This window comes from Agelaius phoeniceus, chromosome 1, assembly GCF_051311805.1.
Source record: "Agelaius phoeniceus isolate bAgePho1 chromosome 1, bAgePho1.hap1, whole genome shotgun sequence".
NCBI classification, from domain to species: Eukaryota; Metazoa; Chordata; class Aves; order Passeriformes; family Icteridae; genus Agelaius; species Agelaius phoeniceus.
This window is the reverse complement of record NC_135265.1, coordinates 40,103,174-40,120,717: the sequence shown is the minus strand read 5'-3', so window position 1 is coordinate 40,120,717 and position 17,544 is coordinate 40,103,174.

The window sequence follows — 17,544 nt, the reverse complement described above, 5'->3', positions numbered from 1 at the left end:
ATTCAGCCTGATGATGTGTGAGCCAGCCAAGTGATTTAATTTTGAAACACACTTACTTTTCTTATACTGCCAAGGAAACAAAACAAGGAATAAATTCAGTACAGTATTCCACTAGAAATGCATCTGTAAATGTTCATTGTTATTGATATGGGACACAGTTCAGTCCTGGCATAAAACAGGTGTAACACCGAGGCTGGATTTGGCCAACCTATTAACTATTCAATACTAATTTGTGTAACCTTAGGACTGAATATGACTGAATTATGTTTTAAACCTATAGGTTCAGGTCAGGCTTGACAAGACCATCAAGACAGGGAAACAGATGTTTAATCATCATATGTTGCGTAGAAAAAATGCCACTTTGCAGAAGAAAATTGTTTATCTTTGAGGTAATCAAATTTTCAAATCTAACAAAAGCCATGGTAGATGCAGAGCAACACTAGAACTTCTAATTTAACTACAGAATTCCAATATCTTCTGCTTTAATCTACTGATCTTCCAGCCACATACCTATGATAAAAAACAGTGGAGTCTTTCCAGGTTTACACCAGGGTAACGACAGAAGAATATGGGCACCAAAGTGCAGCATGTCAGAAACACCAAACACAGAGGGGCCACAAAGATGTATTTGTGGTATCAACTCGGATTGAAAAGGAGAGGAAAGTAATAATTTGCAAAGAATGTATAAAAGCTGCAGTTTTGGAAGGAAGGAATTAAATAAAAAACAGTACAAATGACAGGTGAGCGCAGGGTGTAATACAAAGGAAGATAAAAGGATAAATAAGAAAATAAATCAGAGGAGAACAAAGATCTACAAGAAGAAAAAGCAGCTAGTTAGGAGAGGTTTAGCTAGTCTAAGTTCAGCACCAAAAAAAAACTTCAACAGGAATTGCAGGAGAAGAAGAGGAAATGGGAAATGGTCCATAAGCAGAGGGAGATGACAGGCATTTGTGGCATTCATGTTTTTCTGTGAATAAAGAACCACATATCAAGGGATGTCCCTTCTCTAACCTATGACAGGAACGCAAAGGCCTGTACCCTACCTTGCAAGAGAGGGAGATTTTCCAGAATGCTGGTCACATACCCCACCCTCATGCTAGTTATTAAAAACAAAGAAGGAGAAACCCTGACATTCTCTGACTTAAGGAACAGGATGTGATGCTGCAGGGACTCACTTGGTGTCTGGCCCTCTCCCATAATCATCCTCCTCCACAGGAACTGGCAAGTAATGCAGAAGTTCAATCCATGATGTGGACCCACCTGAACACGTCTGGGTTTGTTCAGCCTGGAGGCATCACACAACCTCTTCTGCACTTGTGTGAAAGACAGTAAATTACAGTATCCTGTGGTCAGAGCAGTACCTGGGTCAAAGAGGAGATAAGACAGTACAGACTGTTCCTTCATGATTTATAGGTGAAGCGTTCCGTGCCCGTACAGCGAGGAGGCGGCTTTGCACCACACATTGTGATGCACTGGCACGAGCCAGGGTGGAGATTGGCAAGGAGAAAGCAGAAAGCTATTATTTTTGAGATTGTACTGTTCTGGGACTACAGACACTCTGCAAATTGAATTCATATTGATAGTATGTAGTAAGCAAACTATTTTTTTCAGAAAGAGAAAACTTCCAGTCTGTTCTCAGCTATGCAGAGAACACTGCCATATTTCAGAACAAACAGTATTAATTTTCCTTCTCCACTCTTAGATTAAAATAGGATTTAATTCCATGACCACAAAAAATATCATTAATAACTGGCTTATTCCCTGACACTGTACCTAATAAAAATATACTGGCTAATATTTTGCTTTCATTCTGTTTGTACCACAGATACATTTGAGAACCAAAACGTCTTCTGACACTGATCAAATAAAGCCATGCAATTTTACAGTTATTACATGCCATAAGGAAAAAAAGAGAGAAGAAAATAAATAAACCAAAAAATCAAACAAACAAACAAAAACAACACCCAAATAAACTACGAACCTAAATCTTTATTCAACATCTGCCATACCCCCAAGGACTGCATTTTCAAGGACTGACTTAGGAAACCACATTTCTGGGTCTCTGAAGACTTTCTGCTTTCCAGAGTAGGGAATTCATACAGAGGAAATGTGCAAAAAAAAGAAATTAGGGTTTACCTTATATATAATGAGGTGATCTGTGTGAATGCAAACATTGTCAGTGGCTGGTTCCTGGTACTGGGGGTTGCAGGGCTTGAAACGGCGTGAAACTACGGATTCTTTGAGGAAAAAAAAAGAAAGAAGATAAAGGAAAATGTAATGACTCTGTATTATTTTATCAGGTAAATTTTGCTGTAATTATTCTACCTGCTTAGCATTTGCTACCTTTGCTACCACAAACAGTAGGCATAATGCAGTTAAATTCTACAGGGCAAGATCTGTAACTTCAGCCACATACAAGCTGGGTTAAATGATGTCCACTAAAGCCATGGAGAAAATTCATTTCATCCAGAAAGAGATAACATTACAAAATGCTAGAAACTTAAATGCAGTTTATATTTGTTGACATAGAGATATTTGTTTTATATAGGCTTTGAATATTATCAGAGTCAAGCTGTCAGCATCTTAAATGAAGCTGTGACATTACCCAACAGAGACAAGCCTGGACGTGCCAGCTGAACCTATGGCAGTGAAGAGTTGTACTGGTAACAGATCTCAGAGGATAAATCTGCTCTTTACAGCCACAGGTATTGGCATGGCTCTGGAGAATGAAATCCCTTTAAGAAAATGGTTTTTACCTGATAAATCATTGCCCTGCAAGTGAAAACTCATACCTTATAGATTTGGAAGCAAGTGACAAAAAACCCCAACCTTGCAAAATTTAAAAAAATGTCATTCTTAAGAATATTTATACCAGGTTACACTGAGAAATTCAGAAATATGACCTCCCTTTTTGGAGGTCATATGGGAGAAAAGATGGAGTAGATGGGTTTTTTTTGGAATGGGAAACCACCTTTTTAGGAGATTTTAAAAGATCAGAAGCACAGCTTGAGCTAATCAAGGACAGCTGTTCCTTTGAGAATCAGCATCCTTGCTAGATCAGAAAGCAAAAATGGAAGAGTGGGACCAAAAGAAAATTCTCCAGTTGAGGAAAACTTTTAATTACAATCAATTATAATTATTTAATCATCATTATAAAAGGCTAAACTCTTTTGGCTTGTTTTTTCTCTCTGCATCACATTTTAACATAAGTAAATAATCATTTCAAGGTGAAAAATTTTGAAATGCACTACAGGCATTTTAAATTGCATTTATAATATGTCATTATATCCTGTGATAATTTGTAAAAGAAAACCCTGGGAAATATGAAAAAACAATTCTTTATCAAAACAAGTTTCATTATTTATAAAGTACAATTGGTACATACAAATTTGGTATAAAATTCAAATACAAATTTATATCATAAATTATGAATTTATGTTATAAATACCATTAAGCTTTAAGAAAAATCTGAAAACTTCCAATTTTATAGATGCCCTTAAATGATAAATGTTATGGGATATTTTGCAACTGAGATATAATTTGTAATACAATTTTTTAACCTAATTCTTTAGAAATAATTTCTAAAATTTGAGTGAAGTAAAATGAAATCAGTCTGGAAGTTATGAAATAAATACAGTCTTCATTTAACTGTAATCAAAATTCGCCCTCTTAAACTTGCTTACGTAGAATTTCCATGAAACAGACTAGATTATATTTCTTTCATATTTCACATGTATGAAAATCGTGCTGAACCAAAGATGTAAGATAAACTTTCTAAGATTACAGACTTCAAGTTAATAAATGCATATTACATTTTCACTCTTTATCTATGTAAATACTATTTAAAGTTTTATACCAGGCTAATGACTCAGCAAAACAAAAACAATTCCCATTTCATTGCTGTATTGAAGAAGTAACCTAATTTGATACAAAATCATAATTTAAACTTTCATTCTAAAGAAAAGCCTTTCTTTTAGTGATATTCTGGTGTCTTTACTGGAGTTTCAGGATGATAGTTAGACATGGAGGTGACACAGCAGAGCAAAGCTGTGAAATTCCTTGCATAGCTGTCGTCTTTGGGTCCCCGAATTATTGTACCATGAAAGTAACGTGACCTTTTTATAAAGCCATGGGAGGGCATTCTAAATGCTGTGTAAACTCACAGCTGGAGCTGCTGTGTAAGCTCACACCAGGCAGGTCAGGTCTCCTGCACTGATGATAAATATATACCCCTATGATTTCCCAGAAGGACACAACTTCTCCCCTGAGGTTCATGAAGGTTTCTGCATTTAGAGCATCCTGTTCTCACCCCAGATGTGAGAATAAGCAGTTACAGAGTGATTTTATTAGCAGCTCGTTTTTTAGCAATACCAGGACAGCAGGCCAAGCTCCTCTCTGGTGAAACTCCATTGCCTAGAATTATTTTGCCTTTTATTTTAAACAGAATTGGCCCAGGCACCAGACTTCCCAGGCAATGCTGCTGCAACTTCATGCAGAGATCAGGAAAGAAGAAGATGAAAAGCAAAAATAAATAATACATATACATAGACATATCATTGACATGATCACCTAAATAAATCCAAGCCAGTAAAACAGAAAGATGACACTGCTGAGAAAAAGAAAAGCAATGTCAGAAATAGTCAAAAGACATCCTGTTGCTTTGTTTTTATTTCCTTTCTATACATAAACTATGTTAAATACTTTAAGATACTCAAAGAACTTACTTTTATAAGAAAATTTATTTTCTGGTCCCCATAAAAACTACTAAATCTACTTGAAAGCAATCCAAAATAAGAGAGACGGAATAGAAGAAGTCCTGGCTTTTCTCCTCTCATCAGTAACCAACACAGTACAATAAGGAATTTATTTCTGGTCTCTGCCTATATTTCCACAGTGCAATGGAGAACTGCTAACACGCAGTACCTCAAATCAGCTTAGACATCAGTGAGAAAGAGACACAATGCTTGCCAGGATTACAGATAACACCTGGTACCTGGGGATGTGGCTAAAAACACAACCAGCTCCAAAACTCACAGAAAAAATGGGAATAAGAACATTCCTGGCAATGCTTTGTCAAGCCTAGAGCAGTTTGTGGTACAGCAGATGAGCACTCTGAGCCTTCTAGCCGCACAGAGATGCAAAACCTTGGCTGAGTGCTTTATTTGCTCTCCAAGTAACTGCAGCAAGTAAGAAAATGAGCAGTAGTTTTTTCCAGAACAGTGGGGAATAAATCACAAATTGAGTGCTCTTTTCTAAAGATTTTTTTAGGGGAAGGATATATTCACCTGAGGTTTTCTACTGTTAGATTTTATAACACTTTCCATTGCTTAAATTTTCTCCTGCTGAAAAGAATTTTTATTTTATCATGTAAAGATGTATTTCTGCATGCTTGTACTCCCTCAGTTGTAAGTTGGATGCATGTTCCCCTTTTATCTCTAGTAGTCTTCTCTCAAGCAACAAAATCTCCTAGTTCAGTTTTCCTCAAAAAAAAATTCTGCCAAGCCTCACTCATCATTTTGCTTCTCTTCTCTGAATTATTGGCTTGACTTTAGTCATCAGAATTCCTAAATCAAAAACCTGTATTTGATATGTGGCCAGCAACAAACCAAGTCTAAGGGCTTTTCCCCTCAGTAGTAAACAGACTTCCTGTGAGTCTAGAAAGGTATGTGTGTTTTCTAAACAGTGTACACACTTTGAGAGCAAGGTTGGGAACCAGACATAGGTTTAGAAATCCCAACCAATGTAAAATGTTGCATTGTGTCATGTAAAATTTTATTTTTAAAAGTTCCTATAATCTTCCTATAATTATTGCCTTCCCATCAGCAATAATTTATGGAGTCAGTTTTTAAGTAGGCATCATTTCTCCTGGTACTTCTGAAACCTGCAAGGAGCAATGGTTAATACCTGTTGGAAGAGGAGAAGTTTCCCCTAATTTTGTTAGACCTTTCCCATTATCTTTCCCTTCTATCATCTACCAAACAAGTAGATCTGACAGAAAACGACGAAGTAAGCATTCAGATGTCTATCCAAGAACTTTGTGCTGATGATGACATGGCAGTGGCTGACTTTATTCAGCATCTCCAAACGAGTGAGCAGGATGCAGAAAACACAGCAACTGAGAAGGAATGGCATTGCATAGTCCAGTCCATGACAGATCAGCATGGCGTGACACTGGAATGTATGATTCAGGAAAAAATATCTGCATTGTCTCACATGAAAACAGAAGAAATTAATCTTAAGGTTTGAGGACTACTCTAGGGAGGACACACTTAATCTTTAAAAGCATTAACACTCTTCCAAAGCTTCCCTAGCCACAGGCGAGAACTTCAAATCTCATATTGCTCAGGCTGTCCATTTCCAAAATGCAATCCCAAATACAGCAGAGACTCTTGAAGACCAACTCTTAGAGCCCACTGTCTCTCCTTCTCTTTTTCTCTCTCCTGAGCACAGTTGCTCCACAGGCAGCCAACTCCCTGCCTGAGGGCAGCATCTCCATGGAGTTCCCAGTGGTGCCTTAACATGCTGGGAGTCCAAAGACCCCCAGGATTTTGTGAGCTCCATTGGGTATGCGTTAACTGTGATGCAAGCCATTATTTAAGAGTCATTCTACAGCTGTACCAGATTATTAGAGTGGCCATTGATGGTTTTCAATAGTCACATATATATGTCCTTGGAGTCATACCCCTGTCCCACCACTGTTCATGATAATGACCCATAAGTTAATGCCATAATGACAGAATAAAGATACTTGAAAACTGACTATACCCCTCTCTGACTAAACACTCTGCAAAAAAGTTACCATGAGAAATATTAAGTGGAAGATAAAATAGATTAAAATCTAAGATGTTAATCTATTACTTAATAGATTAAAATCAGATTATTAATCTGTCACAAGAAACAGATTTAAAAAACCATCTAGGCTCACTGAAATATTTGTTTTAACATTTTTTTCTGAACATTTTCAATTGAAAATGAAATTAAATCTATCACTAAACCCCTTAAATGTTTCATGCCACCTATGTCAAGCCCTTCAATAAAAATCTCTGTTGCCTTTCTAAATGCCACTGCATGCATAATTTTTGCAATAATCTTGCTTTTATAAAGCCCAACACGAAATGTTCCAGCTGAAAATTTCCAACAAGTTTCTTTCTGGAGAGGCTGAATGAACATACTAAACTAAATTTCAAGAATAAATCAGGGGTAACGACCTGATAGGTTCCATAGGCTAGAACATTTACAGGAACTACAGGCATGAGAAAATCACCAAATACATGAGCTGGTATCTCCCACAGAGCAGTGAATACCCACATCTGGGGAAAGATCAGTTTAGGCACCCTGCTCATGTTCATGCTTCTATGCAGGATGATTAAGCCCCAAAACCACAACAGCCTTAATCAGATGATTACAGCAAATGTAGGTATGGCCTCTCTTAAGGGAGATCCTGTTGGCAATACTTCTCTAACAGAGAAAGGCTAAAGAGATCTGGGTATAATTACCTATACTAAAATGAACAGACCTCACACATCCATACAACTGCCAAGTAAAATATGTATCTTGGTGTGCCTGTGTGATGGAGTCTCCCATGAACAGATGTATGCAGTGCAGCAGGAAGCTGCAATGGCACAGGTGTTCCTTTGGGGCTGGACTCTCCCCACAAGTCTCAGTTGTGGTTGTTTCTCTCCTGTTCTTTCCCTGCAGCCCTGCCAAGGGCATGACATCAGTAATGCCACTCTGAACCTCAGAGAAACAGCCCTGGAGCAGCTGCCTTCCCATTCACCAGCAGCAGAGTGGCCAGCTCAGCTTCCATTGCTCCTGGACTGGGAAAGTAGGATGGCCAGGCAGGAAAATTCTTCTTCTCCTGCTCAAGGAGAAATTTGGCAAGCCGAGACTCCAGAATATCTCAGGGACATTTCCAATTGACTGGTTTATTTACATAATTTCTTTATCCATTTTCTCCACCCTCTAACTTCACTTCGTTGTCTGTGGGGGGAGAGAATATGACACCAATCCAGGGAGCAAGCCAAAGAGCTGCAGCTTGGCAAGTACATGACAGGAAAGATAATCTTGTCCTAGTATTGCTCACTTTGGTGGACTGCAGTATCTTCTTTTCCCCTGCCACTGACCAGCCATATCCTCCAACATCCCTTCGTGCTTTTATGTTCTTATTAGGATTCAGATGGATGAATTCAATGATTCCAGTATATTTAGTCATCACCTTTAGCTGTAAGCAGTTCTGATGGTAACCTTTTTGAAAAAAAAAAGTCTTTTTCAATGTTCCCTAGTCTTCCCTTCAGCCACCTGCAGATTCTTAAAAATTTAGTTTTTGTCTCTCTAACTCAGTTCAAGTATTTTTGATAAATCTCAGATGAAACAGCAGTAAAGCAAGGCTAAGAGGGAAAATAGACTCCTAAATTTGATCAATTTTTCTGATGTTTAAGAATGGAGTGGGGACCCAAATAAATTTGACAAAGTCTCACTATTGCCAATATTCTGTGGGCAAAAAACAATACATTTCTGAGCACTCCTTTGGGTGAAAAGTCTGTCACATTTAAAATGGGTACCTTAAGCACTGGCAGTTAAGCTTGCATTTCCAGCCATGAATAAAAATAAAGTGCTCCTAGGGGAGGAGAAGTACTGGAGGCTGAAGCCAAATTTATCAGCACAGGAAAGTGTCTAGTAAGAGCAGGTATAGAGATGTACTTCCCTTCTCAGAGGAGCCCAGCTTCCTTAGTAAGCTGAACATCTACAAGGGGCAGAAAACCAGCCAGAGGCTCTGGCTGTTGGCTAGGTCAAGCAGTACGTGGGAGAAAATGCAGCAGAGGAAATAGGTGAGGGCCATGGAGTTTCCAAAGGACATAACTGCAATGGTAGCTGCACTTGCTAGGCACCTAGAGCAAGCAAGGGGAGAGGAAGCAGATCTCAATGTGAAAGAGCACTGCTTGTCATACAGGGACACTTCTCTCTCCCTCCAATCCCTGTCCAGGAGCCACAACCACGCTGCCAACCCAACCTCCCCAAGTAGCTGTGGGGAGAGCAGCAGGCTGCAGATGAAGGAGAAAGGCACAATACCCCATTGGCTTTGCTGTGAAGACAGGAGGCTGTGAGTCTGTCAGGCTTGAGGATCTTACTGCAGGATAAGATATTGCTGGCATTCAGGAGCTTGATCTTGATAATGACGTTCAAATATCATCTTTGCCATCCAGTGATGAAGAAGAGGTAAAGCAGTTCCAGAATAAAGCTTTGTTTACCCAGCAGAGGAGATATGGTTTGGGCTAAACAGCTGGTGGTAATCTTTAAATATTTGTCAGCTTCCCCTGTTGTCTCCTGCATTTTCAGTTGCAGCTGTCATAACCAGCAGTACCATCCATCTGCCTTGGAGAGCTTGGCCAAGAGCCCACTCATTTTGTTGACTTTTGCTTGTAATTTTTCCCTCCCTGATTTTTCCCACCCGTTCCTCTGGCATAGGTTCGTGGTTATCTTTCCTCCTCACAATGAAAGCAGATTCAGCAGCATCCTCCCCTCAGGCAGGGACAGATTTGCTGCAGCCACCTGTCCTTTACAACCTCTCATTTTAGCTCTGAAACCAAGTTATTATAGAACCTGGTTGCTTTTCAGTGGCTCTCCCTGTGGCTCTCCTCCAGCACACAACATCGATTTGCAGGGATTTTGAATTTGCTTTCTTCTGATCCAAGCCACTCATGATGGTGAAGTCATCAGCCCAAATGAAAGAACTGATACCCCAAAACTGCTGTGAGTTTCTGTAATTCCTTCCCTAGGGAGCACTGTCCAGTCTCCAGGAGGGATAAAAAGACAAGTCTGGTCTCACATGGCTGTAACAGAGGTTTGAAAATGAAGGTATTATCTTATGATTTCAGTGTGGAGGAATGACCCTGGCTGAGACGGCCAGGATTGTCATGTAGTGCTATCATTATATTCTCCTTTCAGAAGTAAGGCTCCCTGTAGGCTGCAGAGCTTAGTGGTCACTGTGGCTAACACATAATCACTTTGATCCAGTGAGTTGTGCAAGTGTGAGTTTAATGCTTCTGAAAACCAGGTGTGACATGCTCAGAACAAAATCCTTTCTGCATCAGAGACAGATATGGCCTGGGCACTGAGAGTGATGAGTTCAGAGCTTTCACTCTGACTTTGGTCCATCAGCTGAGGGGGACAAAACCAATCTGAACCCTACACTGCTGGAGTGTCACTACTCATTACCTCCAAGATCTAAACCTAGAGGCAGTGATTTAAGACATTCACAAAGAGATTCTGTTATTTCACTGAGTCATTCAGGCTGCTTTTCAAAACACCAAGAACTCATTTTTAGACATGGCACCAAAAAAAAAAAAAAATAAACAGGACCAGATCAACATTCAGGGGAAGGGAAAATCTAATCATACATCATAAAATAATCTCAAATTCAAGCCTCTGAAAATCAAACACTCAGATGCAATAGTCCATCATAAAAATCCCAGTAGATTTAGGAGCCTGGGCCTCCAGTTTAAGTTACACAGTAATAAAGTATCCTCTGGTTAGCCTGAAATGAACATTTCTGAGCACATTCCCAAATTATCAGCTGTGTGTTATCATAAAAGCTACAATGAAAAATTCAAAACTAATCCTGATAGAGCAATAACTAGAGTTGGCAGCAGTCATATACAACAGTACTTTAATTTAAAAGTACCAAGATAATGTAAAAAAAGCCTGTGGACCACATATGAACATAATTTACTGGAAAATTAAATTGTTGGTTCATCCTGGTTAATTTTGATTATGACAAGATGTGTACACAGTTGACACATGAGCTAAAAGTAATTAAACTTTGAAGACAGATCTGGTTCATAGCTTCCAAAGCCAGAATCACCTACTCACAGCCATGTTTCAGGTGAGGAGAACAAGGAGCTTCTAGAACTGTGCAGAGCAAATACACACAGCCTTAGTGCTTGCATTTCTGTAAGAAGAGGGCAGGCTGCTAACTTTCCATCCAATAGGAAGGCAGGCAGGAGATACAGCATCTTCCCTGGAAACCTTTGCCTTGTCATGGCTGTGGGAAGGAATCCCTGTTGCTTTAGATCAGTATTACAAGGGGGTTCTTTACTGAGCATAAGATAGCATTTCCTGGAAGAGGGCTGTAAAAAAAGAAGCACATTGATGGAGTAGATTTGTAAAGAAGGACCAATGAGAGCTTTGTGAATAATCTTGTTAAATTATGTGAGACTCAGATAAAAATAGGCATGCAGGCTAAGAGGATCCTCCGGGGATCCAGGTAACCCTCAGGCCTGGAGTAACCCAGCTGAAGCTGACAGAAATGCACCACAGCATAATACAACCTACTTATATAAAAACACAAGATATATAGAAAAATATAGATTTTCAGGTGATTCTCCTTTTACAAGACACCCTTTATAGAATAGTTTAGAGATTAGATTTTTTAAACCATTACTAGGGGAAGGCAAGCAACTTGTCCTACACAGGTAGACCTTCTTTTCTGAGGAACTATCTAAACTAGGGGGATACAAACCTCTGGGGATTTCTACATTTTATAGATGTTTTTACAGCTATAATATATATAGCATCTATAATATATAGATGTTTTCCTTTCCAAAACTACTTGTTCCTGAGTGCATGTAAATGATTGGCTTTTGTCTCTATCTTCATCCCTATGCATTGCATCCTTACTGATGGTCAGTCAGTCTGTGAGCACAGCTTTCATCTTTGTAGCCTGTATTGCCCTCCTGCATCAGAAAGACAGTTTTATGGAGCTTAAAACAGATTAGCAAATAGTCCACTTCCTCCTTAAATTGCATGAAACTACATGAAGCAGCTTCTCCAGCCAGTCTCCAGTTAGAAAGAAATATTTTAAAGCAAACTGCAGTTTTTTCCCTTCTGTGATTTCTCAAACAGTCTCTTTTTCAGCAAAAATCTGCAAGGTGTGGATGAGCTGCTCTTCTGTGCAGCTGCTGCTGTGGGGCCTTGGCAAAAACAGCTCTCCAGACAATGCAGGCATGGTCCTGCTCCTGCAGGCACCACGTGCTGGAGCTGCCCTGTCTCACAGACTGATGTATGTAAAATGACATAGAGAGATGCCATGTTTCCTCTGTAGCTCTGTCTGGTTGAACTTGTTCAGGAGGGCAGAGACAGTAGGAAATGAGCTAACAGTGCTAAAGAGATCTTAAATCATGGGGATTTCACAGCCCTCTATCTCTGAAGCCTATACCACAGAGTCTCTTCCAGAATCCTGGATCTGGGAAGACAGAGGCGGCCAAAGCAAAACCAGACACAGTCAAGCTACCACAAAGATGATCAGGTTTTACCACCAGTCAACTTTGTTTCCCTTTAAACCTTTTCCAAACTAAAAGGTGTCTTTGGAAGGCTTATTTCAATAGAGCAACAGATCTTGGCCAACATCTCCCAGGAAGTTTGGTGCCACATTGTTGACAGCCTCCCCCATATCACATCCCATCATCAAGTCACTGGCTGTCACATCTCCTGCTGTCCTGTTAACACTGTCCTCTTCTCATGTAGGGCTTAAGTGGCATTAAATTTCTGGATGGATTGTTTCCACCTAAACATATGACAGAGAGCTGTCAGCACAAAGTCAGCTGAGAAAGTCCCTGGGGACTGCTGTCGATTCAGACACCACAGCCCTAAGAAAGTTGATTTGGATGGGGAGAGTCTGATTTGTATCTCTAATACTGTAAGGCACCTGCACCTTTTACTGTGATTGCTTTTACTGACTCAAATATTTTTAAAAGAAAATAAGTAAATAAATAAAAGCAGCCTGCTATCAAGAACCAAGGAATAATTTATAAACAGTCACCAAAACTTGAACTGATTCTGACACTTCCCTCAGATATTTACAGGAAAGAGAAATTCATATCAAATATGCTCTGAAATCGATTTATAAGGGCAAGCTGAGAGATGGAAAATATAAAACACAGAAACATTACCAAATGGATATAAAGCTATTTCCAGTACCCTCCATACTGCAGCATTTTACCAACAGTAAATAGAAAATAGAGTTTTACTTAAACCACGTCAGCTTAACACGCATTTCCTCAAAACTAAACAGTGCCAAGTTATGAGAACCCCACTCATGATCCATTTTATGTATTTTTAGCCATAGACTTGAAAAGGAACTAGTCCTAATAAGCAGAGATTTATACAGTGGTATAGCTTCATTACGCAGGCAATAATGCATAAGACAATTACCTGGACTGCAAACAATTGATTTTTATATTGGACATTATCTAATGGATTTTTGCTGATATTCAGTAATTCTACAAGTCAGTTACTCTAGGCCTGAATGTTAGTTAAGGACTATGAATAGCTGCCTTGATGTAGCAGAGCAGCTACATCATCCTTTCAATTAGGCAGGCTTTTCTCTGTCATCCGAGGTGGTTTAGAATAGTCTGTAAGTAGGACAGAGCAGTTATCCAATAAATTTAGTTTTGAACAGAAATTATTCATTACTAATAGTGAAACAAAAGCTTTTTTAAAATCCCTCACGGAGTAGGTTTTATAGCATAGCAATTGTCTCGTTTCCTTTGCTCACAACTGCAAGCAAAAATTGCCACTTGAAAGTAAAACAGTTTGTGCATTTTATAAATATATTAATGCGCCTCACATAATATATATGCATATGCATCTCAGAAACAGCTTAATTCATAACCATAAATTTCTTTAATAAAAATCATAATGATCTTTTATCATAAGCAGTAATATATAATAACACTATCAATCTCCTATCCTTATTAGCATAAGAAAACATGATCTAAATTTAAAATAGCTCATTTTATAATAAAATCAAGATATAATTAAGATATTTAACTTTCATTGTAAAAACTGATACAATAACCCAAAACCTTTTTAATCTCAGATTCAGCACAATGTCAGTTTTAGATCCTAACTACACAAATCAACATCCAGTCTAATAGTTTAAAAAGAGGAAGTTTAAGACCTACATGAAATTACTGGTCTTTATCTCTGCAGATAGCTGTGAGCAACTGAACATGAAAAGCAGGTAAAGAAGAAAGGAATGCAGAGTTTAGAGAGGTGTTTTTCAAAGGTCTTCTTCTGAGTCCTGACACACATTGGGTGATGTGGAAAATTGCAATTGCTGCATGTCTCTCTCTTCCCTCTTGTAAGGAATTAAAGATCACAGTTGCCTGTCTCAAGCACTTCTCAGTTGCGGGCACAATTTACAGTGGCATCAATTAATGTAGTGAGGGCAATTTGCCCTCTGAAATTCAAAAAAAGAAAAAGCAACCTGAGATAATACAACTAAATTTGAAAAAGATAATAATTTCACTTATAACTCCACCAACAGTAAAGACGTAATTGTTGTTTTATGTCAAGATTAAATCACAACAGATCTGTACACTGCCCCCTGGTGAATAGAGTATGGGTTCAATATAAGGATATCTTTGCATAAGAGCCTTTTGTGTGAAAACTTTCTATATATTTTGCATGAGAAGTTTGTACATTAAAAGTCAACGCATCATCCCTATGCACAATCAGTGAACTGACAAAAAGTCCCTGGAAAACAGTCTTTGAGTCACAGGGTGGTGTAAGGACTTAGAAATCACAGCTGCCTGTCTCAAACACTGTTAAGGCCACAGAAGGACTTTACCATGAGATCAGCACAGAGCAGAGCAGCAGGATGGCACCAACTCCAAGCCTGGCAGAGCACATCCTGGGTAACACATCCAGACAAAAATTCCCACTTTGGAAACCGTGTAAGGACACTCATGAGCACGTCACCTGTCAAGCAAGGATCACCTAAGGTTATGAGACAGATGGCACCTGTGACCACCACCAGCTACTGCAGCCTCCTTGGAATATGCCTCTGTGGATACCTGGAACTTGGACTGTAAATTAAACCTGCACAGCAAGAACTTGAGATAAGATTAAAGTGGTGCTATTGTCTGGGTATTATCTCAGACCTAGGGTGAGTTTAACAAAGCTGGGGGAGAAGAATTTGTTGCTGATAATGGCAGAATTTATGAGCCACAAGAAAAGCCAGCTCAGCAACTGTGCTGAAATCAGCCCAGGCAGTGTATAAAGTGATTCTGGCTGGGGACATCATGCCCACCAACTCACAGATCATCAACCCAAGAAATTCACTGACTCAGGAGAAGGGAAACACTTAGCATAGGTCTATTTAGCATTAGAAACGAGAAAATAATTTAAATAACATAAGAAGAGAATTGTTTAGCCCATGAGCACTTATCCCTTTGTTTGCAAAAATGTATAAATAGTGAAAAATTTTAAACGTACTGGGCTCTCTTACCACTGACAAGCGCAGGGTGAAGAAGGACCAACAAGATGCTGCTGGATCCATAGGTGGTGACTATCTTCTGCCTAGTCTGTCTGTCTGTCTGTCTCTCTCTCCTCTCTTTCTGTTTCTTTCTATCTCCCTACCTCACATTCAATGCTAAGTTAAATTTATACTGTTGACTTCAATATGGGTTTAACATTTGCACCTTGATTCGGGCAGAGGCATCTCTCAGTGACCAGATTGTAGCATCCTCCCCACAGAGGACAACATCCCCATAAGGAAAGCTGAGAAGCACATTCACCTGCTCCAAAACAAAAATACCATCCCAATAAGTGTGGTCATCCTTCATCTAGTGGTTCTTCATCTCTGCATCCTATTTTCTACGTGAATTTTTTATCATTTGCTTGATCTTTGATTTGCTATAGCAGACTGATCACAAAGTCCTTGAGGCAATGGTAACATCACCTTCCACAGGCCAACAGCAACCTGTGCAGCCTTCCAGAAGGTCTGTAACACTACTGCAGATCAATATCATAAAAGCAGAACTGAGAAAACAGATCTTGAATGGCCTGATTTATACTCATGTGAATAGTTGCCCTTCTCCCACTCATTTGAGGTTACACAGCCCCTGTTGTGGTACTTTCACCTCCATCAGGTGTCCTCAGAGCAACCATTTCTCAGACAGAGAATCTTGGGTTGCCTGTTATGCTGCCAGCTGTATGAACTTACTTTTCTTGCTGTTCTTTTTGAAGTATCCAAACTGGTGTGTAGTTTCTGGTCTTCATCCTTTATGTGTAGGCTATTTCTCCAGCTCTGAAATATGCTGCTTTTCATGTCCAGTGAAAGCACATACTTTAGAAAAAAGCTCTTTGAGGAGCAGTGCTTTAAATGCAACTCTTTTTATTTCTATTTTGATATGATTCCCCTATTCTTAGGCATTTCTACTCTCTCTGTTATATAGTTAATCCAGAATTTAAAGATGCAAGACAGCCCATGAAATTAAAAGCAATTTTCATGCATCAACAGAAGTGGCTTTTTTATTTTTTCTAACATTTTGAGCTGAAAACAGCCAGAATGTAGGAGCCTGATCAAATGGGTGTTAGAAAATAATCCTCAAACCTCTGCTGAGGTATGGAGAAAAATGAGAAAAGAAAACTTCAAAGACTAATAAACAAAATGTATCAGTGTAGCAGCAGCCATATTTTCCTCTCCTGAGGTCAAACCTCATCTTAGTAAAGTTAATGGAAAAATCAGGATCAACTTCGATGGAATGACTCCTCTGACTTGGCGTGCTGTGGCTGTGCCATGATATCAAAGCAAGATTAGACCCTTAACACCCGCTCTTCTGTTGGCAGCCCTCAGCACTGCAGGTTACTGCAGCTACAGGAGATAATGCTTTTCATCTTTTAGACTTTTAAAAATGCAAAGTAAGTACAGTCCCAGCTGAAAGATTCACATGTATGTATTGTGCTACATCCTGTGCTATTTAATCACTCATTATGTGTACTTCAGGAGGAGCTGGAAATCACTAGCAAGATTTACTTTCTAACACAGGCTCTCTTTGAAAGCTTCCACTGGCTGAGCATGGCACTTTTCCATTTCACCACTCATTATCAAGTTGGTGTCAGAGAGCAAGTATCTTAGGATGTATCACAGAAGGACAATATGTTTTCATGTTAGATCTCATTTTGTATCAGCATCTTTACCATGTAAGCTCTAAAGGAAAATAAATTTAATAAGAGCCATCTGTGACATAAAACTGCAGAAGAAATAATTAAGATTAGTAGCAGACTTGGTTTCTGAATGAAGATATACAGTGTATAATGCAGGTTTATGAATCCACTTTATCTAAATGATTAGTAGCTCACTTTTTTGTTGATGGCATTTAGGGCATGAAAAATCATGCTGGTGTATTAACCATTTGATTAACAACTTGTATGATGAAAAAAATAAGAAAAAGAAAGCACTATTCAGTTCTCTGACTCAGAGAAAGACTATAAATTTCAGACACATAAATACATTTAAGAATTTTGATGTGATAAATGGTCAGAGGTAAATCTTCACATTCATAGAGCTTATTTAAACCTTGTTCTCTGAAGTCTTGCTAAGTATATTTAGCTTCTCCTTTTCCTTTCAGAAATTTCATTTCAGAAGCACCTCAGGAACAGCTATTTTTGGCCTACACATATCATAGTAGGGATGCCAGTGCTAATCTACAGACAAAGCCACTCAAGGATGCCCTGAAATTAAGCTCAGCATCTGAGAAA